Source organism: Lygodium microphyllum, chromosome 26 (assembly GCF_053477565.2).
Source record: "Lygodium microphyllum isolate KBCC chromosome 26, Lygodium_microphyllum_v1.1.10, whole genome shotgun sequence".
Classification (NCBI taxonomy): Eukaryota; Viridiplantae; Streptophyta; class Polypodiopsida; order Schizaeales; family Lygodiaceae; genus Lygodium; species Lygodium microphyllum.
Window position 1 is genome coordinate 63,948,673 of NC_141160.1, and position 26,811 is coordinate 63,975,483.

Consider the following 26,811-nt stretch of genomic DNA (forward strand, 5'->3'; position numbering starts at 1 on the left):
TCTATGACAACATGCCCTCGTCTAAAGATATGTTCAGATAGAGTTGTTGGAGCTAACAAATGGCATTGTAGAGATTGTAGGGTCACATGAATTTGGTTATGGCAAACTGAATGATCTTGAATGGTCCATAGAATCTAGGTGCTAATTTCACAACTGGGTGTTTATCTACACTTTGTAATCTACTTTTTTCTATTCTCAACCAAACATAGTCATCAACTTTGAAATTCATGGCGTGTCTTTTCTTATTAGCTTGTTTTGTATATGATTGTTGGGCTTTGGCAATCATGTCTTTAACGTCATCAAAAATAGTATTGTGCATGTTAGCAATATCATCAGCACTCTGAATTCTATTTGATAAAGATGCAACAGGTGTAGATAATCTATAACCATAAATCACTTCAAACGGTACTTTCTTTGTAGCTGTGTGTGGTGTATTGTTATATGTAAAATGCAGTAAATGTAAATGTGTATCCCATGTCTGTGGTTTAGAAATAGTGTAAGCACGTAAAAGATCTAAAATAGTACTGTTAGTGGCTTCTGTTCGTCCATTAGTTTCAGGATGAAATGTAGATGAGAAATCAATCTTTGTTCCTAGGTTAGCAAACAAAGTAATCCAAAAGTTATTACAAAATCTAGAATCACGGTCAGAAATAATAACTTTTGGTAATCCATGATTAGTGAAAACAGCTTTCAAAAACAATTGTGCTACCTGAGATGCTGTTAAAGTTTTCTTGCATGGAATGAAATATGCTTGTTTACTAAACCTATCTACAACAGTCCAAATCATATCATGGTTAGTTTTAGTATTAGGTAAACCAGTAATAAAACCATAGAAATCTGTTCCCATGGTCTTGATGGAATAGATAAAGGCATAAGTAAACCATACTGTTTACCATGATGTATCTTAACTCTTTGACAAACCAAACATTCAGAAACAAAGTTAGATACATCAGTGTCCATATGTGGCCAATAAAAATCTTTAGTCAATGTATGCAAAGTAGATATAATACCTCTATGACCTTGATATGGAGGACAATGAATCTCATTCAAAACAAAAGATCTAAATGGAACTGTAACACATAATCTCTTTTCATAAAACATGAATCCATCATTATAAGACAGTGAATCAATAGGAATCCAGTTATTTCCAACTAATTTATTCCAATCAGCATGAAAAGTAATGTCCTGATGATAAGTATCTTTCATAGGAGTTAGAGAATCAAATGATATGACAGAAATATTATGAATAGTGGGTCTTCTACTTAAAGCATCGACTACTACATTTTCTTTACCTGGTTGATATTGGATAAGGGGATGAAAACTCTGAATAAAAGCTGTCCATTTGATATGTCGATCAGATATTTGGGGTTGACTAAGGAGATGTCTAATACTTTGTTGGTCAGTCTTAATCATAAACTCAGAATCCATTAAATAATGCTTCCATTGTCTTAAAGCTTGTACAATAGCTAACAATTCTTTTTCATATGTGGAATATTTAAGTTCGGATGGTTTCAGTTTACAGCTAGAATAGGCTATGGGATGATTATCTTGCATAAGTAGGGCTCCTATTCCAGATCCGCTAGCATCAGTAACTACTAAAAAGAATGGTCTATTGAAATCAGGTAGTTGTAATACAGGAGCATGGGTTAATGCATGTTTCAATAAATCAAAAGATTTCTGTTGATTATCCGACCAATGATAAACAATACCTTTCTTTAAAAGTTTAGTCAAAGGCAAAGCAAGTAATGAAAAATTTCGCACAACTTCTTGTAAAAACTAGCAAGACCTAAAAAAGAACGTAACTCATGCACATTTTTAGGTATAGGCTAGTTCAATATTGCTTCTATCTTCTTAGGGTCAACCTTAATACATTCTTATGATACAATATGACCTAGATATTCAATTTCGGTTTGAAAGAACTCGCTCTTTTCCGGATTAGCATACAATTGATTATCTTTCAACAACTTGAAAACCAAAGACAGATGTTTGTAATGCTCATTCTCATTTTTACTGAATACCAAGATATCATCAAAGAATACTATAACACAATACTGATATTTCAAAAATATGCGATTCATCATTCTACTAAATGTAGCAGATGCATTAGTCAATCCAAAAGGCATCACTAGAAATTCATAATGACCAAATTGTGTTCTAAATGCAGTCTTAAATATATCAGATTTATCTAGTCTCACTTGATGATAACCAGATTTAATATCTATTTTACTAAATATGGCAGAACCTTGTAGTTTATCCATAAGATCATCTACCCTAGGAATTGGATATCTATTCTTTACAGTAATCTTATTTAGGGCACCATAATCAATGCACATACGATAAGTATTATTATTCTTCTTTACCAACAAAACAGGTGCGCCAAATGGAGAACTACTAGGTCTAATTAATCCTCTGTTTAATAATTCCTCAACTTGATTTTGAATTTCTTTCTGTTCAATCTGGTTATGCCTATATGGTGCTTTACAGGGTGGTTGTGTACCAGGAATTAAATCTATTTTGTGGTCTTCAGAACGTGAAGGAGGTAGTCCAGGTGGTAGATCTTCAGCAAAACAATCTTTAAATTGTGCAAGGAAGTCTTTATGCCTAGGGTGCATATGTTTTTCTTTAGCTTGAAGTTCATTCACCCAAATTAGATAAGATTTACTACTTTTTCGTAATGCACATTTAGCTTGAGTATGAGTAAGCAGTGGAAAATTATTGGATGCGTGCATACCATATAATGTAATGTGTTTTCCTTGAAAATGAATTTTAATTGAACGTGTGGAATAATCTATGTCAGGATTATGCTGATGACGCCAAGGCATACCTAGGATAATATCACTGGACTGTAATGGTACAACTAGAAAATTCCTTCTTTCAGTGTATTCACCAATTTGAATTTCTAAATCATGCACCTCTTCTGTTCCATTATACCTTGTTCCTAAGAATGCTGCTTTAATGCGATAATTTGTAGAAACAATTTATAATTTCAATTCTTTCACTAACTTTGCAGAAATAAAATCATGTGTACTACCATCATCATGCAAAATAATCTTTTCTTTTCCATGCACTAAACATTTCATTGTCAACAAAGAATGTGGAGTTGGCATACCTGGTAAAGTATCCGAAGGAGTAGTAATATCATCCTCATCTTCCATAAAGTTAGGCATTTCCTCATGTTCTTCATCTTTCATTGGTCCAAGATAGTTGATATGGACAGGTGGCTTCTTCGATTGGCAATTGGCTGGTGCTAGATGTCCAAGTTAATGGCATTTGTAACACACTATAGGTTTGGCTTTAGATACATTGTTTGCAATGGCAGGAAGTCTAGGAATATTAGGATTTGGCTGTGAGGATGGCTTAGGGTTTTGATTAGTATTTGATGGCAAAGGAGGTGGTTTTGTCCAAGACTTACGGAAAGATGATGAAGAAAATCAACTTTGATTGAATCTTCTAAAATTTGAATTGAATTGCTTAGAACCATAGTTACCATTTGCTTGAAATTGTTGTGGACGCTTGTCTCTTCCTCGAAACTTGTCTTCAGTGTCATGAGCTAAAGAAATTGCATCTTCAAGAGTTGCAGGCTTGAACATATTGACTTCAGCGTAGTAATGCCCAAGTAATCCACACATAAACTTATGCTTGTGAGTCGCTTTAGGTACGTCTTCAAGCATGCGTAGTTGGAGTAAAGCATTCCAAAAGTGTTCGGTGTACTGGGAAATAGGCTCATGATCTCTTTGCTGAAGAAGGTCCCATTGCTTTATGGCTTTTTCATGGAATTGTGGAGGAAGGAAATTCTGCATAAACTTCTTCTTGAAACTCTCCCAGGTAGTGGGACAATCTATGCTCTTACGAACCACAGTCCACCAAAGAGATGCTGTATCTACTAAATGATTAGTGACACACTTAATTTTATCTTTTTCAGTGTATGTCTCTTCATGAAAGTAATCATCAAACTGACTGATGAATGCAAGAACAATCTTTCCATCTCGAGTGCCATTGAAAGTACGGAATTTGAAATTTCTTTTACTTATCTTTGTTTCTTTGCGGATGGATGGAGCTTCGAGAGTCGCATCGATGGTTTGTCGGATAAGATCTTCGGGTTGTGGTCCATCTTTGTCGGTAGTCGATCTTTGTAAATTGGCCAATTGAACTTGCAAGGCTTGCTGGGCTCTTCATTCTTCGTCCAACTGCATCATAATTAAATCCAATTTTTGTTCCATCGTAGGTTCAGGAAGATCGCCTTCAGCCATTAAATCATCCATATTTTGTTCCGTCATCCTATAAAAATTCAAAAGACCTCACACTCTCAAAATCCAATTAGCGGGATGAGCGTAGCTCAAAGTCGGGTGTACAAGGCTTATAGATTTTTTTATGGCTTCCACGGTCTTCGACTTTTGCGGTTGCGAGATTTGAAATCTTCGTTAAATCTGCGTATGACCTTCTGCATGTGCTGAAACTGGTTCAGCAAGTCTGCGTATGCGAACAGAGTCTTCCATGGAACAACTTTGCAGTTCAGTGCTTCTATGCAGGAACCGTCCCTATGGGAGTTTTTAGCATAAGTCAGTTTTGACCTCTGCTGACTTGCAGAACTTGCAAAGTTGCAAAACTTATGGAACTTGACCAATTTGAAAGTTTTTGGTGACTTTAGACTTCAGTGATTAAGCTTGAAGCTTAATATGTCTGTGACGTCGAATTTTAGGAAGGGGGGCCATTTTTCTGCCGCGAAAATCACAGTGAAGGTATACTGACGCCACGGAATTAGAAATTAGGTTGGCTAAGCTTTTTAAAAGCTTAGTTTTGAAGCTTTTATGAAGAATATTAAACTTATCTCTGGTCTCTGAGAAAAACGACTTGATAGAAGGAGATATTGACGTGGTCCTCCGCTTCCTCAGGCAGGTCCTTCGTGATCAAAAGCTATAGATAGGGGTTCTTGACCGCCGGGAATCCACCCGTATTGACTGTTCGCGATGAGACTGACTGTAAAGCTCGATCGTTCCAGGAGCTCAGCCTTCGTGCAAGATGGGTAGCGATTGGAAGCTCTCGATCTCAGCTTCGCTCTGATACAAGTGGTGCACAGATTGGATGCTGTATGATCGCGTAGTGAGCACCGGAAGGTCCCCAAGAACAAAAGAACTCTACTTTTTGCACAAAACTCAAGGTAGAAAGCATGCACGACATGAATAAGAGACCAATTGGATGCAATCTCCCCCCATGCCTTGTGTGAGTGCTCCACAAAGCATGTATTTTATGTATTAATCATCTTTAAGCTCAAATAATAGCCCAAATTACAAAATAGTATGCTCTTGGCTTTTGAGTTTGCTTTAGCACAAAATAGAAATAAAGCTAATGGGCGGGCGTCCATTGAGTTAGGAATACCCAATACAATGTCCAAATACAAATATCATAATCGTGCGCCCATGCGCATACAAAATAATAAATAAATATCCAACGCCTTAAAAAATAGGCGCGACAAAATATAGGCGCCATGCCTAAGGTATGTGCCCATCAAAATATAAGTGATAACTCGAATACATGATATCCTATAATGCTTTCCTCCGCCCCACTGCTGCTATCTCTACACATCAACTGAAGCATTCACAATCGTTAGTAAAATAATACAATTAAACTAACAAAAGTGAATACCTAGCAGTCTTCAGCTACATAAATAAATCAACTGGTTAGAAATCAATCCTAACCTTAATTTATCACGAGTGCACACTCTAAACTCATAAACGTTTATTAATTTAATATGTATTTTGCAGAATCACCCGCTATGGAATCACCCATGTACACACTAAATTAATGAAATGCCCGAAAAGGATAGGCATCCCCATCAACTTCTCGCACAAAGAATCCACTTTGTGTATGAGCCCCGGTCAACAAAGTTTACGGAATCCACTGTAAAACCTCACGGAATCCACCGTGGCACGAAATCCACCGTGAAATATGCCTCGTGGCATCACTTTGCATATACTCCACCATCATTATCCTTATGGGCCCTTTTTCTTATTCACAAGATACTCCATGTGGATAACTATTTGAGTTGGAACCTCTCTTAGCCTTTCCTAAGTACATTATTCCCAATAAACGTTGCCTCTCTATGAACTCTAAAGCTTCTAAATAATTTGATGCATACATCTAATAGCCCTTCATATTTTATAAGTTTCCTCTCTTCTATTGACATCATTGTACTATCTGCATCATCTTGAAGTTGTCCTAACACTTGCTAATTCTAGAGCTTTCACACGTTGGACGTTCATTCAATAGCACGACATCCACCCCCTACTAATTTGTACATCCTTTGTGCCAACTATGCAACCGCGTGGATCAAACACCCAAATAGTGAGTTCCTCTCTGACCATGCACAAAAGCAAGCATCGACCTAGATCATAAATCAAAATCATAGTCATTTGTACAACTCTAGCACCACACTAAGCACCCCCTCTTGGGTCATAAGACCTTGGGTGTGCATCATGCAAACACTAGAGGCTATGGAACCTCCATATACATGCTTGAAATACATCCATATACAAAGACATAGCAATACGCCTACTCTTTCTGAATCCTACACATAGGTAGCTACTTTTGATGACCTTGTCCATATACATTTAATATAATTGGTGCATCCAACACACTTTGAGCATCACTAAAAACATCAAGACATGTAATATCCTGAAACATCTCTACATTTCCTATCAAGGCTGTAAACAAAGCATCCAAAATAGTCTACATTTGTGGAGCATCCCATTCAATACCCTTTATCTACATACCCTCTAACTCCTAAGGTGTCTTAGAAACTATAACAATGCACTACAAATCACATGCATAAAGTAAGTCACCAAAATCCCTCTAAGTCCCTCCATCGAGTAAAACATGAGATTTATATGACTTTTCATATACACTAGGAAAATCTACATTTGCAATGGCTGAATTATCCACTAAAAACTTTTCTAAGGCATCTGTGATATGGCTACTCAATACATCAATAGTCTCTATTGCATCTAGTAGTATATGAGTCTCATAGGCTTCCTCAAGCATACACAAAAAATGCATATCATTTATCTATCTTATCCACTTTCCGCTCCTATAAGGTTTCATCTACATGGGTACTCAAAGCATCAATAGTATCTAAATAAAATCATTTGTGTAGTGACTCAAAGTATCCATAGTAGGTGTGGAGACATCATTAGTATGGAAACTCAAACCATCACTTGTCATGGTATAAGCATAATTTATAAGGCAAATTATAGACTTCATACTTTCAGCATAGACAGTCATTGCATAGGTGCTCACATCCTTAGTAGGCGTATCAAAAACAACTGTAAAGTAGGTCTATACTCAACTTTAGTAATCTTGTGCTTCTTCTATAAGTTTATCTTTCTCTAGTTGCATTTTCATCTTGGGTAAGTTACTCATGAATATGTGTGCATCACATGGTTCAAAATAAGGTATTTTTAAAATACTATTTTTATACATTTCTAACATACAAAAGGGTGTAACATAAAGGGATTATTTATAGATTGAAAAGAAGAAAAGGGTTATGCTTAATTTAAGAAAAATTCACAAATAAAGATATTTAAAAATAGGCCTTGAACGCACATGATGTAGAGGATATACAGATAGTAACTTCCTCGAGATTTGCATCCTTGATTTCTTCTCTTTCTACCTCCTTTGTTTTTCATTTTCCTATTTCTTGCATTGCTTGTGTTGATCCTTATACAACAAGCCTCTTGCATAAATTCTCGAATTTCTTCTAAACTTTAGAAGTGACATAAGTTACATATCCAAGATCACTCAACTGTACACAAGCATCTAGCACTTGTTGTATCTTTTGCATACAAAGCACTTGTTTATCCCTAGAATAATCTTGTGTCACCAGGGACTTAATAAGCTTCAATGAGCATTAGACATATAACCAAAAGCTGCATCCCAATTGCATCATCTATTCATCTAAGCTCATGTAGCTATGTAAGGTACTTCATGACCTACAGTATCTTGTCCAAAAAGTATCTACACATCTATATCCATACCTATATCCATACTTGACTCTTCACCCCAGCCTTTACATTGGGCTCACCAAAGATATCGAGGCACTATATGCTCGAAGGTCGGAAGATACGAGATCTCCTTAAGTAGCATAAGGCAGGAGTTGAAACCTATGAAAAATAAGATCGACAGCTAGAGAAAACATCAAAGTAGCCACCCTGCTAGTTTTTGGAAACCAATAACTCAACACTGATAGGAAATAATCTAGAAAAATACTCCTGTCCCCACATTTTTCTTTGAGGAGAACTTTGACTTTGGTAAAATGCATAGTATTTTAGCTCGCATAAGACCTGGCAGGGTAGTACTTTTTTATGTAATCACCTAGAGTGCTAGATACTACTTCTCAGCATGAAACTAAGGCTTTCCTTGCTTTGATGACAAGAGCTAGGTATGTTCTTGGATTGATGAAGGCTAGAAAAAATTATCTTATGGTCAAATGAGATAATTGTTACTGGATGGGAAACCAAAAAGGCTTTCCCTTTAGAAGGTACCAAGTAAAAACATCAACATGAAGAACCAAAAATCCTCACTAAGTTTTTGCAACCATACTATTTTCAAAATTGCCCTCAATGTTCCCTTTTCTTTAGTGTTATAATTACCCTTTAAATGTGTAAGTTACTAACCCATGAGCATCGCATCATTGCTTATCACATGAATCTAAGCTTCTTTATACTATGCATGATTATGTGAGAGTGTAAGTTTCCACAATTACACAACAATCTCAATACAAAAAAAAAGCTTAGCCAACATCTTTTACTTTAGGCACTATTGTGGTCTTGCATCATCTTGAACCTTTACCTATGAAATTACATTATTGTAGTTTAATATCTAAACAATGATTGTTCTTGATCATACTGCATCTCCTGGCAATCCCCAAAGTTGTTAAATTCATGCAAGCCTTGACCACCAAGATGAATCTTGGGCGAAAGTCATATTGTAGCATCATCACCTTCCTACAACTCCATCACCTCTTGTCAGCCTCTTTTTGTGCTTATTGCAATAATTGAACAAATTCTCTTAGCCGATTAGCAAACTCCATGTGTAATATACTAAACACTACAAATCGCATGAACCCCCTTTTAAGTAATGGGGATAATGATATAGCATTTTTGAGAATTTCCTAAGGATAATGCAAATTTTTTTTCCTTATTCCCCTCCCCAGCCAACTGTCATGCTGGAGAGGGAGGGGAATAGAATGCATGGAAAAAGCTCCTCGATGGAGCTCGCTGGTTACAAACCGCCGTCGCGCAGACACATAGGGGAGGAAGGAGTCCCTCCCCCTTACCTATATAAACTGGGAGGGGGGGGAATCTCCGTGAGGGAGAAGAGACGGCCTACTGCTACCGTGAGGGGACAAAGGAAGACGAAAGCAGGAGGGCCGCCACGATACAACTCTGAGCAGTGGGTAAGAGAGAGAGAGGGCTTGAGGAGCACTCTGCTAGTCGTGAGCTACCGTCGTCTGCCTGCGAGACCTCTTGGCGCCGCCGCTTGCAGCCGCAGGCCTCGTTGCCGTCGCTGGGGAAATCATTTTTCACCCCCCCCGTGGATAAGCTTCTAGAAGCTTAGAAGCTTCCAAGGGGGGGGCCTTCTTAAGCCCCCTTCCTGTGCCTCTTGAAACCCCCTCCCCGGGTTTTAAAATCCTCTTAAGCCCCCCTTTCCTTTGGGCTTGAAACCCCCTCCTCCGTGTGTTTAAATTCCTTTAGGCCCCTTCCCCGTGGCTTTGGAATCACCCCCTTTCCCTTGGCATTGGAACCACTCCCCCCCCCCCCCCCCCCCGTGTTTAATTTCCCTTAGCCCCCCTTACTATGGGTTTTAGGATTACCCCCTTCTCCCTCCGATTTTGTCTTTAAAGGCCCTTAGGCTTTTTCCCTCATTCCGAAAGGTATAGCCTTTAAAGGCTACTTTTTACCCTTTATAAAAAAATCTCTCTCTAAGGCTCCCTTAGCGCTTCCCCCCCCATAAAAGGTTACTCCAAATGACCTTTCCTTTCTTCCCTGTGTTTTCTTAAAAAAACCCCTTAGGCCCATAGCCTTGAAGGCTACTTCTCCCCTTGGAAGTTCTCTCTTAAGATTCTATAGGGCCCATTTTCCCAAAGAAAAATTTTACCTTATTCTGCATATCGCATTATTAACCCATATCCTCTTCGCAATGAATCATCATGGAAACTGCAAAGCATGAAATGATTCTTACAATGCATAAATCTAGGAAATTATCGTTTGTCAAGTGCATAAATTATCAAGGAAAAGGTTGCTTGTTTAGTATGAATTTTGTTCCCAAAGTTATAGGAAGAATAGCCGGAATTAACCTAACCTATGCATGACCTTAAATCGATAAGTTAAGGTTGAAAATTTAATTTACGCATAGACAATGAGTCATGCGTTTATGAAATGTTAACGTAATTATCTCCAAGAGTTAAAAAATTTGGCACAAACCTAAATACCTAAACCCCGGAGTACTCGTTTAGAATGAGTTAAATTCCAAGAAATTCACTAGGAATTAATACGTAACCTAATCGATACGTATTACCAAAATTGAAACTCCTATACCCAAAATATTTGCCTACATTCATCGAATGTAGGGACAGTGAAACATATTTGGAAAGTGAACTAGGGTTTGTCCCTAAGAATCTTACAAGATGGAACTTGGAAACCCTAGGTCTAACGACGTTAGCCTAATGTAATCAGGAACAGATTGTTTCGTGACTCCATTCAATGCGACACTTGTGCAACAAATGTGGGGTCATATGATCTTGTGTTTGGATCATAAGGAAATGGCCAAATTCTCCCAACGAGGATGGCAAGTCCTTACGCAAGTTATCTTGCAAGAGGATGAATAATCATCCTAATTTAGTATCATTCTTGAGTAAGGAAGATTGATTGGAAACTAAAGACTAGCCGATAAATTGAAATAACCAATGAACTTAAGGTTTGACCGAGTCGGGTTAATAGGGTACGCTCTAACCTAGGATATAGGGGATCTTGCCAAGTTGCAAGTCATCCCGGATCGAGTGCAGGATGCATTCGAAAGGAGGGATTCATTCCTTAGCAGTTTGCCAACAAAAACGATCAATGAAAAATGTTTCTGCTTGCTACAGATTTTAGAGCACTGTTTGACTTTGTTTGATCAATGAATTAAGAGATAAATGGATATCTATACTTCATGTTGAAGGCCTGAAGGGAGAGGCAGCTTCAGTTACCGTCAACTGCCTGCGTGACCCTAACCAAGGGGGTTGTTAACCGCACCGGGCAAGTGGACCGAACCTGCCGCGAGAGGTCTCTCCATTGAGCGCTACTTGGAGCAGGAGGACGCTTGGGTGCCAGGGGGGCTCTAGCCATAAATTCCTTGCCTTCTGGGCCCTGCAGAAGAGGCTAACATGACTCGAGATTGGATCTCGAGGCCTGCATACTAGTCTACGGGCAGATTTGGATTAGCAATCCCTGTGGATTGCTGGATAGCCTTCAGGCGGATTGTGGATAAGCCTATAGGCTGGACTCTTTGTCTTTCAAAGATAAATATGATAACCTGTTAATAAGGAACTTGTCTGATATTGTTTTTCTATGTCAAGTGATAAGATTACGTGAAGGAACCAGTGCCTAATGGGTTAATTAAAGAAGTTGGTTGTTACATGTCTAAGTAATGTGTCAAGTAATTAAATAACTAAAACAACCCGTGGAAAGTGCGGAGGATGGGCCATAGGTCCGTCCTACGGATGGGTGGTCCCAGTTGGCCGGGACCTTTTCTCAAATCACGATGGACAGTAGGAAGAACGTCAAAGAACACGAACAACAAAAGTGTTGACCTAGAGTTATGATTGAACCCGATTTACGCTGTTTTAGGGGAACGGAATGGGACTATGCCTTATGGCAGAGAGGTTGAGCTTTCCATCCCTCTCGTTTCTCATTCTCCTTGAACCAAGTGCAGCGTGAATCCGCTTCGGACCTGTCGTTTCTGCGTAAAGTAGTTCGCTTGGGTCACGCTAGTTGCCATTAGGAAATGACCCATAAAGAAAACCCTAATTCAGGTCGATCCTTCGGAATACTTCTGCTATATGGCAGACGCGGAAAGCCCTAGATCGCAAACCCCGTAACATTCCATGGGAGTGCCGGGCGGAGTTTTCTAGACATCCTTTTCGATGGATTGCTAAGACGTGTCCTGAAGATACAAATGGAAACGTTACAGTTGGTATCAGAGTCAACCAACAACGGAATTATTTTTATGAAATCTTAATAAGAAGAAGTAAAGCACATGTTGATGTTCCAAACATTTCCTTACCTTCAATGCTGTCTTGCAGAATTATGAAGCGTGGAACAAGTTCTTAGTATTTCGAATCATGTTATGACTGCAATGCATTCTTCGCATTATCGACAAAGGGTTAAGATGATAAACATCCTAGAGCAAATCTATAATCCATCACCTTTGTACATGGAACGAAGATCGACGGGTGTTTCAGGAATCTACTATATAGCCGCCCACCGGTTTGCTTACCTACAAACCAACCTAAAAAGAATCAAGTGGTTGGAAGACCTGAAAATCGTGAAGTTGTTCATTTTTTTGGAAGCTCACGTAAACTCAACTTTACATATTCGAGGTCGGAGGGTTGAGATGAACTCATATGTATATGAGGAAGTAACCCATGTAATCCCCACCAACAGGATTAAAGTGTTGGGCCGCCATGAGAAAAATGGATTCCAACGAAAAGGATACCCTGAACTTCCAATGACTTACCGGAACCTGAAGATCCATGACCCGAAACCATACTATTATACAGTTCCTCTAGATAAATGTAATACAATGTTGTTCTCCCCAAACTAAATATAACAGTTGGCTTATCATCACAAGAAATGTTGTATTCCGAAAGGGCTATGCCCATATAAATACGAATAAGACTTCCTTTTATCAATGTCTGATTGTGCATGAGAATTGATAAAAAGTTAAGTAGCTACATTGCTTACGTGATAGTAGAATTAAAGATGTAATATAAATCAATAACGATTATCGTATAATAACGTTAAGAAACCTTTATCCAGGCACAACCCCAGGTACAGGTTCCTAGTTCGCCTCCTACATAAAAAACTGCTCTAATCCAGGAGAAGAAGTTTCTTCTCAAGCAGATTAAGCCGCCCGAGTTTGACGAGAGAGGCAGGTCCATTCAAGCTGATGCTGAAAATTTGGATTGAATCCATGGAGGATTACCGGCGCCTATAATTCAGGAGATGTCTAGACCAAGGGGTAACAAAACTTGGTTTTATAATGACCTGAATAGAGGAGCATTCAGACCTCAAATGAAAAGAGTTCAAGGTCATAATCAGGGACAAAGAAAGAAAGCAAGGACTAACAATGTCAACAACTTTGTTCCTACTCAAAGAAATGGCCGAAACCTTCGTTGGTTCCACAACAACAAACCCGGTCACTTCAAGAGGCAATGTCCCAAGCTTGGTGGAGGACATCGCCAAGCGCCTTTCCAAGGAACAGGCCATGGTCAAGGAGCCGCTACCCGAGGCAGAGCAAGAACCGCCTGCGTTGCCAATAGGCAAATGTGCGAAGAAGAAGAAGAGGAAGATCTGACCATGGAAGCAGAGTTCGAAAGGGCGACTGTCCATGCCGCTCTACACAAGAAAGAGCCGAATCGCCAGTTCTCGATGATTCAGACACCGTCAAACTATCAAGGTAAAAGTTTCAAGACCTTGATTGATTGTGGATGTACACATTCCTTTATCTCACCAGCTTGTGCAAAAAGATTAGGAATAGCCACAATAGAAGCAACTACCTTGTTTGTGGAATTGGCAAGTGGTTGTGAGGTTACTTGTACCAGGCAAACTGCTAAGGTGGAATTCTTTCTGGGAGGAAAGAAGACTTTAGTCAAATTCAGAGTCATGAATTTAGGTATCCATGAGTGTCTACTCGAAATGGATTGGCTTAAGCCTAATGACGCCCACATTCATTGTGGAAAGGGTCAAGTTTCCTTTCGAAACTCTGAAAGGGAATTAGTCATAACTCAAGGTGAGGCTGGAGTGCCAAGAATCCAATTGGCCAAAGTATCTCGAATCATAAAAGGAGTCAGAAAAGGACTACCTGTCTACTTGATCAAACTCAACAAGTTAGATAAGAAACAAGAGTTTAATGAAGGACCTTCTTGGCTAAAGGAATACGCGGACATATTCCTTGAAGAGTTGACAGAGCTCCCACCTCAAAGAGAAGTGGATCATGAGATAAAGTTAGTACCAGGAGCTGCGCCAATTGCAAAGAGACCTTATAGAATGTCCATACCAAAAGCAATTGAGTTGAATGAACAACTCAAGCAACTGCTAGATCAGGGCTACATCCGCCCTAGCAGTTCACCATGGGGAGCTCCAGTACTATTTCAGAAAAAGAAAGATGGAACACTTCGACTATGTATTGATTACCGAGGGTTGAATCAATCAACGGTCAAGAACAAGTACCCTATTCCTAGAATAGATGAGCTTCTTGATCGCCTTCAGGGTGCAAAGATCTTCTCCAAGATTGATCTCAGGTCAGGTTACTATCGGATACGGATCAAGGAAGAAGATATCCCCAAGACTACCTTCAATACAAGATATGGGCACTTTGAGTTTCTAGTTATGTCATTCGAACTTATGAATGCATCTGCCACCTTCAATAGGTTAATGCAGGATATCTTTAGGCCATATCTTGATGATTTCGTGCTTGTCTTCTTCGATGACACTTTAGTCTATTCTAAATATGAAGAAGATCATGAACCCCAACTTTGGATTGTCCTTGAGACAATGAGGTCACATAAGCTATATGCTAAGATGAAGAAGTGTGCATTCTTCAAATGTCAAATTGAATATCTGGGATTCATAGTATCAGTAAATGGAATCTCAGTGGACCCAGCCAAGGTCAGAGATGTGCTAGAATGGCCAATACGAATATCTGTCCAAAGAAATACGTAGCTTTCTTGGATTGACAGGATGGTATAGGGTCTTCATCAAAAACTATGCTTTGATTGCAGCACCTCTGACAGACTTACTAAAGAAGCAAACTTCCATTGCATGGTCAACTCTCGAACAAAATAGCTTCGACAAATTGAAGTAAAGTTTGGTATCAGAACCTATTCTAAAACTTTCAGACCTCAATAAAGAGTTCGAGGTAGTAACTAATGCTAGCATACTTGCCTTGGGATGTGTGCACAGGATTAAAGAGTTAGGGTGCCATGAAAACAATGGGTTCCAGAGGAAAGGATACCCTGAACTTCCAATGACTTACCAATTCCTGAAGATCCATGACCCGAAACCATAATATTAGATAGTTCCTATAGATAAATGTAATACAACGTTGTTCTCCACAAACTAAATATAACAGTTGGCTTATCATCGCAAGAAATGTTGTATTCCGAAAGGGCAATGCCCATATAAATACAAATAAGACTTCTTTTTATCAATGTCTAATTGTGCATGAGAATTGATAAAAAGTTAAGTAGCTACCTTGCTTACGTGAAAATAGAATTGAAGATGTAATCAATAACAATTATCGTATAATAAACGTTAAGAAATCTTTATCCAGGCACAACCCCAGGTACAGGTTCCTAATTCACCTCCTACATCAAGTACTGCTGTAATCCAGGAGAAGAATTTTCTTCTCAAACAGATTAAGCCACCCGAGTTTGACGGGAGAGGCAAGTCCATTCAAGCTGATGCTAAAATTTGGATTGAATCCATAGAGGATTACTTCGAAGCAGCCGGTACTACACCCACCAATAAAGCTATGCTCGCCAAGCTAAAGCTCACCGACGAAGCCAGGCTTTGGTGGAAGCAATGGTGCAGGGATCCAGGGATTGCAGAGGGATTCGTTACCTGGGAGAAGCTGAAGAAATCCGTGTAGGGAAGATACTTACCACCTGCATATCGCATGCAGAAAATGAATGAGTTCTATGAGCTAAAACAGCTGGGACTCACTCTTGATGCATACTATTCTAAATTCGTATCACTTTTAAAGTATGCGCCGCAGATGGACATGACACAACAGGTGTCCAAATTTTGTGCTGGTTTAAATCCACTAGTAAATACCCGTCTCGAATCTATGCATCCATCAGATCTTCTGGATGCACTCATTCGAGTGGCGCCCATAATTCAGGAAGTGCAATCTAGACCAAGGGGTGACAAAGCTTGGTCTTATAATGACCCGAACAGAGGAGCATTCAAACCTCAGATGAAGAGAGTTCAAGGTCATAATCAGGGACAAAGAAAGAAAGCAAGGACTAATAACGTCAACAACTTTGTTCCTACTCAAAGCAATGGCCGAAACCTCCGATGTTTCCACTGCAAACCCGGTCACTTCAAGAGGCAATGTCCCAAGCTTGGTGGAGGACATCACCAAGCACCTTTCCAAGGAACGGGATGTGGTCAAGGAGCCACTACCAGAGGTAGAGGAAGAACCGCCTACGTTGCCCATAGGCAATTGTGCAAAGAAGAAGAAGAAGAAGATCCAACCATGGAAGCAGAGTTCGAAAGGGCAACAGTCCATCTCGCTCTACCCAAGAAAGGCCCGAATCGCCAATTCTCGGTGATTCAAAGACACCGTCGGACTATCAAGGTAAAAGTTTCAAGACCTTGATTGATTGTGGCAGTACACATTCCTTTATCTCACCAACATGTGCAAAAAGATTAGGAATAGCCACAGTGGAAGCACCTACCTTGTTTGTGGAATTGGCAAATGGTCGTGAGGTTACTTGTATGAGGAAAACTGCTAAGGTGGAATTCTTTCTGGGAGGAAAGAAGACTTTGGTCAAATTGAGAGTCATGAATTTAGGTATCCACGAGGGTCTACTCAGAATGGATTGGCTTAAGCCTAATGATGCCCACATTCACTGTGAAAAGGGTTAAGTTTCCTTTCGAAACTCTGAAAGGGAATTAGTCACAACTCAAGGTGAGGCTGGAGTGCCAAGAATCCAATTGGCCAAAGTATCTCGGATCATAAAAGGAGTCAGAAAAGGATTACCTATCTACTTGATCAAACTCAACAAGTTAGATCAGAAACAAGAGTCTAATGAAGGACCTTCTTGGCTAAAGGAATACGCGGACGTATTCCCTGAAGAGTTGATAGAACTCCCACCTCAAAGAGAAGTCGATCATGAGATTAAGTTAGTACCAGGAGCTGCGCCAATTGCAAAGAGACCTTATAGAATGTCCATACCAAAAGCAATTGAGCTGAAAGAACAACTCAAGCAATTGCTAGAACAGGGCTATATCCGTCCTAGCAGTTCACCGTGGGGAGCTCCAGTACTATTCCAAAAAAAGAAAGATGGAACACTTCAACTATGTATTGATTACTGAGGGTTAAATCAATCAACTGTCAAGAACAAGTACCCTATCCCTAGAATAGATGAGCTTCTTGATCATCTTCAGGGTGTAAAGATCTTCTCCAAGATTGATCTTAGGTCAAGTTACTATCAGATAAGGATCAAGGAAGAAGATATCCCCAAGACGGCCTTCAATACAAGATATGGGCACTTTGAGTTCCTAGTTATGTCATTCGGACTTACGAACGCACCTGTCACCTTCAACAGGTTAATGCAAGATATCTTTAGGCCATATCTTGATGACTTCGTGCTCGTCTTCTTCGATGACACTTTAGTCTATTCTAAACATGAAGAAGATCATGAACCCCAACTTCGGATTGTCCTTGAGACAATGAGGTCACATAAGCTGTATGCTAAGATGAAGAAGTGTGCATCCTTCAAACGTTAGATTGAATATCTGGGATTCATAGTATCAGCAGAAGGAATCTCAATGGACCCAGATGTGCTAGAATGGCCAATACCAACATTTGTCAAAGAGATACATAGCTTTCTCAGATTGACAGGATGCCAATTTACTAATTGGTCTTTTGCTTCCAAGCAAATATCTAATCCCCGTATCTTGGTCACTTTACCCAAGAAAGGTACTATATCAGTACGATTATTCATCCTCTTGCAAGATAAACTTGTGTAAGAATTTGCCAATCTCATTTCGAGGAATTGGTCATTCCCTTGTGATCAAATCACAAGATCATGCGACTCTGCAACTTGTTGCCAAGTGTCGCACCTAATCCATGGGACTATTCTACCCATCGAATGGCGTCTTCTAATCACGAAATCATGATTAGATAGGAAACAGGGTTAGGATGTCTTAATAATAACCCGTTCCTGATTGCACTAGGCCGATATTGTCGGTTCTAAGGATCCAAATTCAAACTGAGTTTCATCTTTTTAGGGAGCGATACTTAGGGTAGAAACCCTAGATCGTCTCTCGTAAGTACATCCTATTGTCCCTACATTCCGTGAATGTGGGTAAGTCTTTTAGGTTTACGAGTTTCAATTTTAGCAATAAGAGCGATTAGGTCATGTCCTCAACGTGCTAAATTCTAGTTAGCTCGTTGGGATATGTTGCATTGAAATAACCCTTCCTAAACGAGTCCCTCACGATTTTTAGGTTTTTAGGTTTAAACCAATTCACTTGTCTATTCTTGAAGATATTTACGATACCATTTTCGTAACCACATTGATTCATTGCCTACATTTGAGTAGATGTACAAACCCTACTTTTCTGGTTAAAATCAAAGCATATGCTAAGTTACCGCATAACTTCTATTGATTCATCTAGAACATGCATTCAAAATTTATGCTACTAAGCGTTAGGGTTTTATGTGAACCCTGCAATATTTTTCCTACTTCTTTTCTAACTGAGATATTCGTACGCTGAATGAGTATTACACAACCTTTCGTAACTATTTACATAGTTGATTGAGATTCAAGCCAATTGACTAGATTTTAATCTACTTTACGCAAATTTAAGAACCATTTCCATGCCTAGCAATTTCCTATGGTTGTTAGCAACCTTCTTTAAAGAATTAATTCGAAGAAAAGATGTTCAATAATGCGACATGCGATTTATTCCTTCCATGCATAATTGAAGTGTACTATCATTCTTTTGATTTGTAAAGATGGGCATTTAGTTAATCTAAGTTTGTTATTTTACAATGCATAAAAACCACTTGTTAGTAATGCATAGAGATCTTATGCTCTTCTATTTCATTCGTTTAATACAGATGACCGATTCTTTGATCGAAGTTATTTCCTTCAATTTAGCCAAGGTATTTCAATGGAAAAAGAAATGCATCCTAATTTTCGTAAATGAATCATGCACAATTGAAATATTACGACGTAAAACAAAATTAGGAGGGAAACCTGGACTTGTGGTGAAATGTCCACTTGGATGTTAGGAGATGATCCTCCTGCGTTTGCGCCTTGAGTCTTCTTAGGAGCCATCGACACTTCGACCTTCTTGCCTTGGTCGCGGACTTATGATCCTGGCCCGTCTCCTTTGAACACGAAAGTATTGAATCCACCTTTTTGGTTCATGACAGCAGTGTGCCCTTAGCATATCCTCAATGACTTGATTGACTCGCTCCATGGCCATCAATTTGGGGATTGTAAGCTGTGCTAAAATAGAGTTGAGTCCCAATAGCTTCAAAGATAGCTCTCCAAAAGTGTGATGTGAAGAGAGAATCATGATCACTAATGATTCTTCTGGGTAACCCATGTCGCTTGAATATTTCCTTGATAAACAACCTTGTAATGTCTAAGGCTTTATAGTTTGTCTTTATTGGAATAAGGTGTGCAACCTTAGTCAGCATGTCAACCACAACCATAATGGAGTTGTATCCTCCCTAAACTTGGGGTAAGCCAACAACAAAGTCCATACTCATGAATTCCCATTTCATTTGGGGAATGTCAAGTGGTTGCAACTTCCCTGTCATCTTGACATGTTCGGCTTGCATCTTTTGATAGGCTGGATCATGGCATGCTTCTTCTCTAGCTAGCTCAAGTATTGGATTGTTTGGCATGGATACCTTTGTAGCTAGAGATCTAGCTATTGATGGATTTTGCAAGTTTAGAGAATTAAGGAATGCCTTGCGACTGAGTGCATTAGCAACTACATTCTCCTTTCCAAGTCGGTATTTGATTTCAAAGTCGTATTCTTCCAACACTTCAATCCACCGACGTTGCCTCATGTTGAGCGCGTTCTAGGTAAAGATCCACTTGAGACTCTTATGATCAGTCACTAGAATAAACTTGTTACCCAACAGGTAGTGTCTCCAAAGCTTTAGAGCATGGATGATAGCTAACAATTCTAGATCATGGGTAGCATAATTCTTCTCATGGCTCTTCTGTTTCCTTGAAGAGTACGCTACAGGATGACCTTCCTACATGAGCACACATGCTAAGGCAAGCGTGCTAGCATCCGTTACTACCTCGAACTCCTTACTGAGGTCTGGAAGTTTTAGGATAGGTGTTGATACCAAACTTTGCTTCAATCTATCAAAGCTAGATTGTTCAGCGGTTGACCATGGAATGGATGTTTGCTTCTTCAGTAGATCCATCAAAGGTGCTGCTAATATCAAAGCATAACTTTTGATGAAAAACCTATACCATTCTGTCAATCCAAGAAAATTGTGTATTTCTTTGACGGTTGTTGGTATTGGCCATTCTAGCACATCTCTAACTTTGGCCGATGGATCCATTGAGATTCCTTCCGCTGATACGATGAATCCCATATACTCAATCTGACGCTTGAAGAATGCACATTTCTTCATCTTAGCATACAGCTTGTGTGCCCTCATTGTCTCAAGGACAATCCGAAGTTGGGGTTCATGATCTTCTTCCTGTTTGGAATAGACTAGAGTGTCATTGAAGAAGACGAGCACGAAGTCATCAAGATATGGCCTAAAGATATCCTGCATTAACCTGTTGAAGGTGGCAGGCGCATTCGTAAGCCCGAATGACATAACTAGAAACTCAAAGTGTCCATATCTGGTGTTGAAGGCCGTCTTTGGGATATCTTCTTCCTTAATCCTTATCTGATAGTAACCAGATTTGAGATCAATCTTGGAAAAGATCTTCGCATCCTGAAGACGATCAAGAAGCTCATCTATTCTAGGAATAGGATACTTGTTCTTGATAGTTGATTGATTCAACCCTCTGTAATCAATACACAGTCGAAGCGTTCCATCTTTCTTTTTCTGGAACAATACTAGAGCTCCCCATGGTGAACTGCTAGGACGGATGTAGCCCTGATCTAACAGTTGTTTGAGTTATTCCTTCAGCTCAATTTCTTTCGGGATGGACATTCTATAAGGTCTCTTTGCAATTGGTGCCCCTCCTGGCACTAGCTTGATCTCATGATCCACTTCTCTTTGAGGCGGGAGTTCTGTTAACTCTTCAGAAATCACACACTTGCTAACATGTCTAACTCTATAAGCTTGCCACTTGGGGATAACGTACTTTGGAACTTGATCCACTAGTTTGGAGAATAGTTTTCTCCTGTTTCAAGTTTGTTTTTCGATCTTCTGCTACTGATCTAGCTTGATTATGACTATTGCAACTTATCTACGCCTGGGCGACAATCTTTTGACAGTTTTCAGCCATTTTTATTGCATCTTTTGTGAGTATTTTGCAGTCTGCCATTTTCGTTTCAAAATTTTGGACCTGTTTCTGACCCTTACTGATCTCTGTTTTGGCTACAGCAATTTCTGTTTATTGTTTGCAGGCTCAATTGACCTATTTTTTGGGTCAGTTGATTGTGGTTACTGTTGATTCTTTCTCTATATGCTTTATTTACTACTTTTGAACTCCGTGAATCCTTGTGAGTCTGTTTATTTGACATATTTCTCCTGAAGACCCCTTATCCTATTCTCCATTTAATAATGCAAAAATTTAGCCTATGGCTGATCAGAATTTACATCAAGATGTTAAACAATAGTTTTTGCAAGGCCACATACTGTTCAAATTTCAGCATTTAAGAAAAATTTGTAGCAAACTTTTGATATGCCAAATTTGGGGCCTTTGCATTACTATTTGGGCATTTAGTTTATTCATGACACTAGAGGCATTGGATTGTCACAATCAAGATATATTGGTAAACTCCTTGAGAGATTTGGCTTCCAGGATTGCAAGCCAGTAAGTACACCAAGGGAGAGTGGACTTAAGTTGTCTTTGCATGATGACAGTGATTTGTTTGACATTTATACATATGCTCCAATAGTTGGATGCCTTATTTATCTATGCAACACAAGGCGAGATATTCAGTTTGTAGTTTCAACCTTGAGCAGATAAATGCACAGCCCACGCATGTCACATTGGCAAGCTGCGAAGCATCTTTTCCGTTACTTGCAGGGCACTTGGACTCTTGGATTGCTTTAGGCCAAGGGGGAGCTGTTGCAATTACATGCTTATAGTGATTGTAATTGGGCTAGGAATTTTGATTCTCGTAACTCTACAAGTGGAAAATGTTTCTTTCTTGGCTTTTTTTGCATTTCTTGGCTTAGCAAGAAACAATCGACTATTGCCACAACATCTTGGGAAGCTGAATACAAGGCATCTTTCACTACTACAGTTGAATGTGTATGATTGAGACATTTGTTGGCTGATCTTGATGTATCTATCACGAAGCCTACTCCTTTGTTTATTGACAATCAAAGTGCCATTCTAGTGGCACGGAACCCAGTGTTTCATTAACACACGAAACACATTGAGATACATTATCACTTTGTCAAAGAGAGGCTACATGCAAGGGATATCAGACTTGTCTACTATCCTACAAACAACAATGTGGCTAGTACGAATTCCAAGGTGGCTAGTAAAACCTAATTTTTGTTGTAAATTAGGATTTATTGTAGAAATTGCAAGTTATCCCCACTAAAAATTGATGAGATCTTTTTCCGATGGGCTGAGAATTGCTAGTCCGGAATGCAATACAAGTTCCTTGACTTGGTAAAGTTGAGAGCATAACTCAATGGGAATTAGCTTCATGTCATTGGCCTTATATCCATAAATCAATGCACTCTTTGCATATGCTCCGTCATCATTATACCTAAGGGCCTTTTTTTTTTGTTTACAAGCTACTCCATGTGGCTAATTGTTTGAGTTACAACCTCTCTTAGCCTTTGTTGAGTACATTATTCTTGATAAGCATTGCCTCTTTATGCACTCTAAAGATTCTCAGGAATTTGATGCATAGTTGCAATAGCTCTTCATGTTTTATTAGTTTCCTCTCTTCTAGTGACATTGTTGCACTACCTATATAATCTTGAAGTTTTCTAAATGCCTACTACTTCTACAGCTTTCACATAGTGGATGTTCATCGACATGGCAATGTTCATAATCTCTATCACTTCTCTTAGCCCCACTTTCCTTTCTAAGTGCTCCTACATTTGTAGTTCCTCCTCTCTGGAATACTCAATTCATGCTATTTTATTGATCTCATATCACACATTCCAATCCATCACATGCTCCATCATTCCAATTTTTACCGAATGACATTAACTCCATCACGCATGCTTCATCATTCCAACTTACACCTCATGACACTAACTCCATCCCATTCTCTTCAACTTTACATTACACCTCATCACAATGCCTTCTCGAACTCCTCTATCTCATATAGCAACGTCCCTTCTATCAATCCTCACCAAGAGTACATCACCCATCACAATCATCACATGGCTCTTGCTCATCAATTCCATTGAGTGCTCATCTCTCAAATGGAATTGAACTCAATGAGCTTCCCCAAGTCAAGTCTTCTTCACAACTGTTTCCAAATTCCTTACCCCACAAACTCTTATTTCTTTATTACGCCTCTTTCTTAAAGTATGATACCTCTCATTCTCTTAGTTATTGTCCTCCTTTGACTAAGATATTATCTTCTCTCCCCTATCCCTACTTCAGTGATCTCCATTTCTTCAACACCAAAACACCATCTTCTCTCTCCTCATTCACCTATGTCCTACAATATTGTGTGAATGGCTGTTCTTCACACTCCACCAGGATGGAAGCATACAAATTTTCAACTCTATGGTACTACTCTCATCACCACACGATAAATTTATGATGTAGAACTTCCTTCCATCCTACAAGAATAGGATATTCTATGTGTTCACTATGCTCTTGAAGGTCCCCACAAAGATGAATGGAATAGAACCATGGAAGAGTAGTTTTCCTCCCCTCATCATAATGATACATCAGATTTTGTCCTAAACACCATATTAGAGAATTTGGGAAATTTTCAAGTCCCAATTTCAAATAAGTGATAAATATTTGATCACGTGACTAAATCTTGATCCATATTCGAAAGTGGGATTTGGAAAGGTAGCTTATATAGCATTTATGATAGACTCCACCTTTAAGTAAGACAACAAGATTTGACCATGTGATCAAATAATAAAGGTATTGGGGGTTTCCAAATTGCATGAAAACTCCCAAATATAGTGTTTCTACTTTCCTTATGCATAAATCTTATTTCATGCAAGTGGGCACTCCATTGCAAATACAACCCAGATGGTACTAGTGCAATCTTCAAAGATCGTCAATTCTGCAAAATATCTAGTATTAAATACACCAATAATTGCTCACCCACTTAGAGTATAGCTTGTTTCCATATCACCATTGGTTTAACTATCCATTATAACACTACATTGGATTAGCCTTGTAGAGGGGAAAAATAAATGCATTTTATAAATTATGAAAAATACAGAAAAGTCCATCTATTAGCTTGCTTATTTGCACATCATATGCTCATATCATATGATACATATATGATTGTGTTTATTTTCTACACAATAAGTCCATAAAAAAATACACTTATAAATAGAATTTTTAATGTGCCTATGGTAGAATTAATAGAATTTTTAATAGTACTATTGATAGCTGCAAATTTTTTTACATTTAAAAAAGCAGGGAGCTACTACTTGTACAATATTGCAACTAATATCTCAATCACTTCTCTTCATTTTTCCAAACTGTATGACTTCAAGGAAACATTATTAAAGTCCAAGTTAGCAACTCATGCATCCCTCTCATTTTCTATATCTCTAAGCTTCCAAATAGGTAAATAATGACTATTCACAAAAGTATTTTCCTCACCATAGTCCATATAACTAAATGATATGCAATACGCACATAAGAGGTAAACATATCAATGTCGAATTGCAAAACTTCAAAATGCTACCAATACTTTTCAAAAAAAATTCACACATTATATGATTTATAACTATAAAAAGATAAACATTCATTTTTGAGTTTAGGTGGCAATTGTTAGTAGTGTCTTTGAAACTTCAATATAGCATGTGCTTAGCATAGCTATTGGTTGTGCCTAGATAACATGTATACTAGCCAATGCTTATACCTAATTAATGTGTGCACATAGCTTGGACTAGCTTATGAACTTGCGTAGCCTATTTGAGCATATTTCTAGTCTATGCACTTTTATAAGAAAAGAAAATAGAATAGAGAACTAAACCACCAAAATGGAAAGAGCAGCTTTCTTTGAAATTGATGGACCTCTTTATGTTCTTATCAATGTTTTTGGCGCTCCTTTACCTAGACATAGAAGAAAATGACTTTCTATATGTATTTCTATCAAAGATTGTACTAATATACCCTTTGTATATTGTAGTGATAATAAGTTGTAATAGAATACTCATACCCATCGTTAAACTTAAGACTTAAATTGAGCATACCACTAATGTAGCAAATGAAATGCTTGATAGACTTGTAGTGAGATTGAGTAGGTTGTTGAAGATATACTGAGAACACATGCCCCATAAAGTAAAGATCCAGGTAGATGCAACTTATGAGATAGTGAATGGTGCCTACAAATTGAGCATATGGTTCATGGGTATGATAGAGAGAAGTGGAGTAGCTCAGAAAGGTGTATTGTAAGAGAAAAATATTTAAATCCAAAGTTTTGGAGGAATCTAGACAAGTACCTTTGTCGATGAAGTTTGATACAATAATGTTGCTGCTTCACTCAAATGGTGAGAAAGGGAGAGTGGGTCATTGTTAATATGAAACCGTACCATTAGAATATCTATTGAAAAAATCTTAAAAATGATTATGCAATTGGTATACCATTAAAGAAATACACCAGTATAATTGTCAAAATACATCAACGTAGAGAAGTCAGATCTATATGGCAACTTGCCATGAATTTTCTAACATTACTTCCATATGCTTTGTGGCAAATTTTCAATTTGAAAAAGTGGAATATGGCTTTAAATAGTTTGTATTTTTATGAATATACAATTCAAAAACTTTTTTAAAAAAATTTATCTTAATTTGGATATTTTATCATTCTTGTTCTATATTATTGTTCAATGTCTTCTTAACTCAAACTATGTTATTGTGTGTAATGATCTTTCAAAATATTAGGATTTGATTTGTAGGAGAAATTTCCAATAATAACATAATGGAAGGGCACAGAGGGGGAGGGGGGAGGGAATGGGAGATTGGGAGACTAGGTGACTCTTAGTTTTGTAGATTTCTTTTTTAACTAGCAGCTTGCTAATATTTTTGTTGTGTTATTCTCGTATACTTCATGAAAAGAGTGTTGGATCTATATTAGTAAATCTTGAAACTTTCATTTTGAACACATAGAGCTCACGGTACTATAAAAAAGAACATGAAAATTACCAACAAAATCCATGAGCATATTCGATGTATAGTAGTTTAAAGTGGTATTGGAAGAAGTTGGCGCAACCATTTGGTGAGGTCCATCTGGATTTCTAGAGGGTTCGTTTTTTCAGGTCATTCTGAACATGTGCATGACCTTTTTTGTTAAATTTTTCACAATACAAAATAGTCACAAATGTTGACTCACTCTTTGCGACACACTTATATGTCATATTAAACAAGTAATCTTTTATCCAAAGCCCCCACAAGGAACTATGGTGTCATGGAAAAGTTGGAGCAAG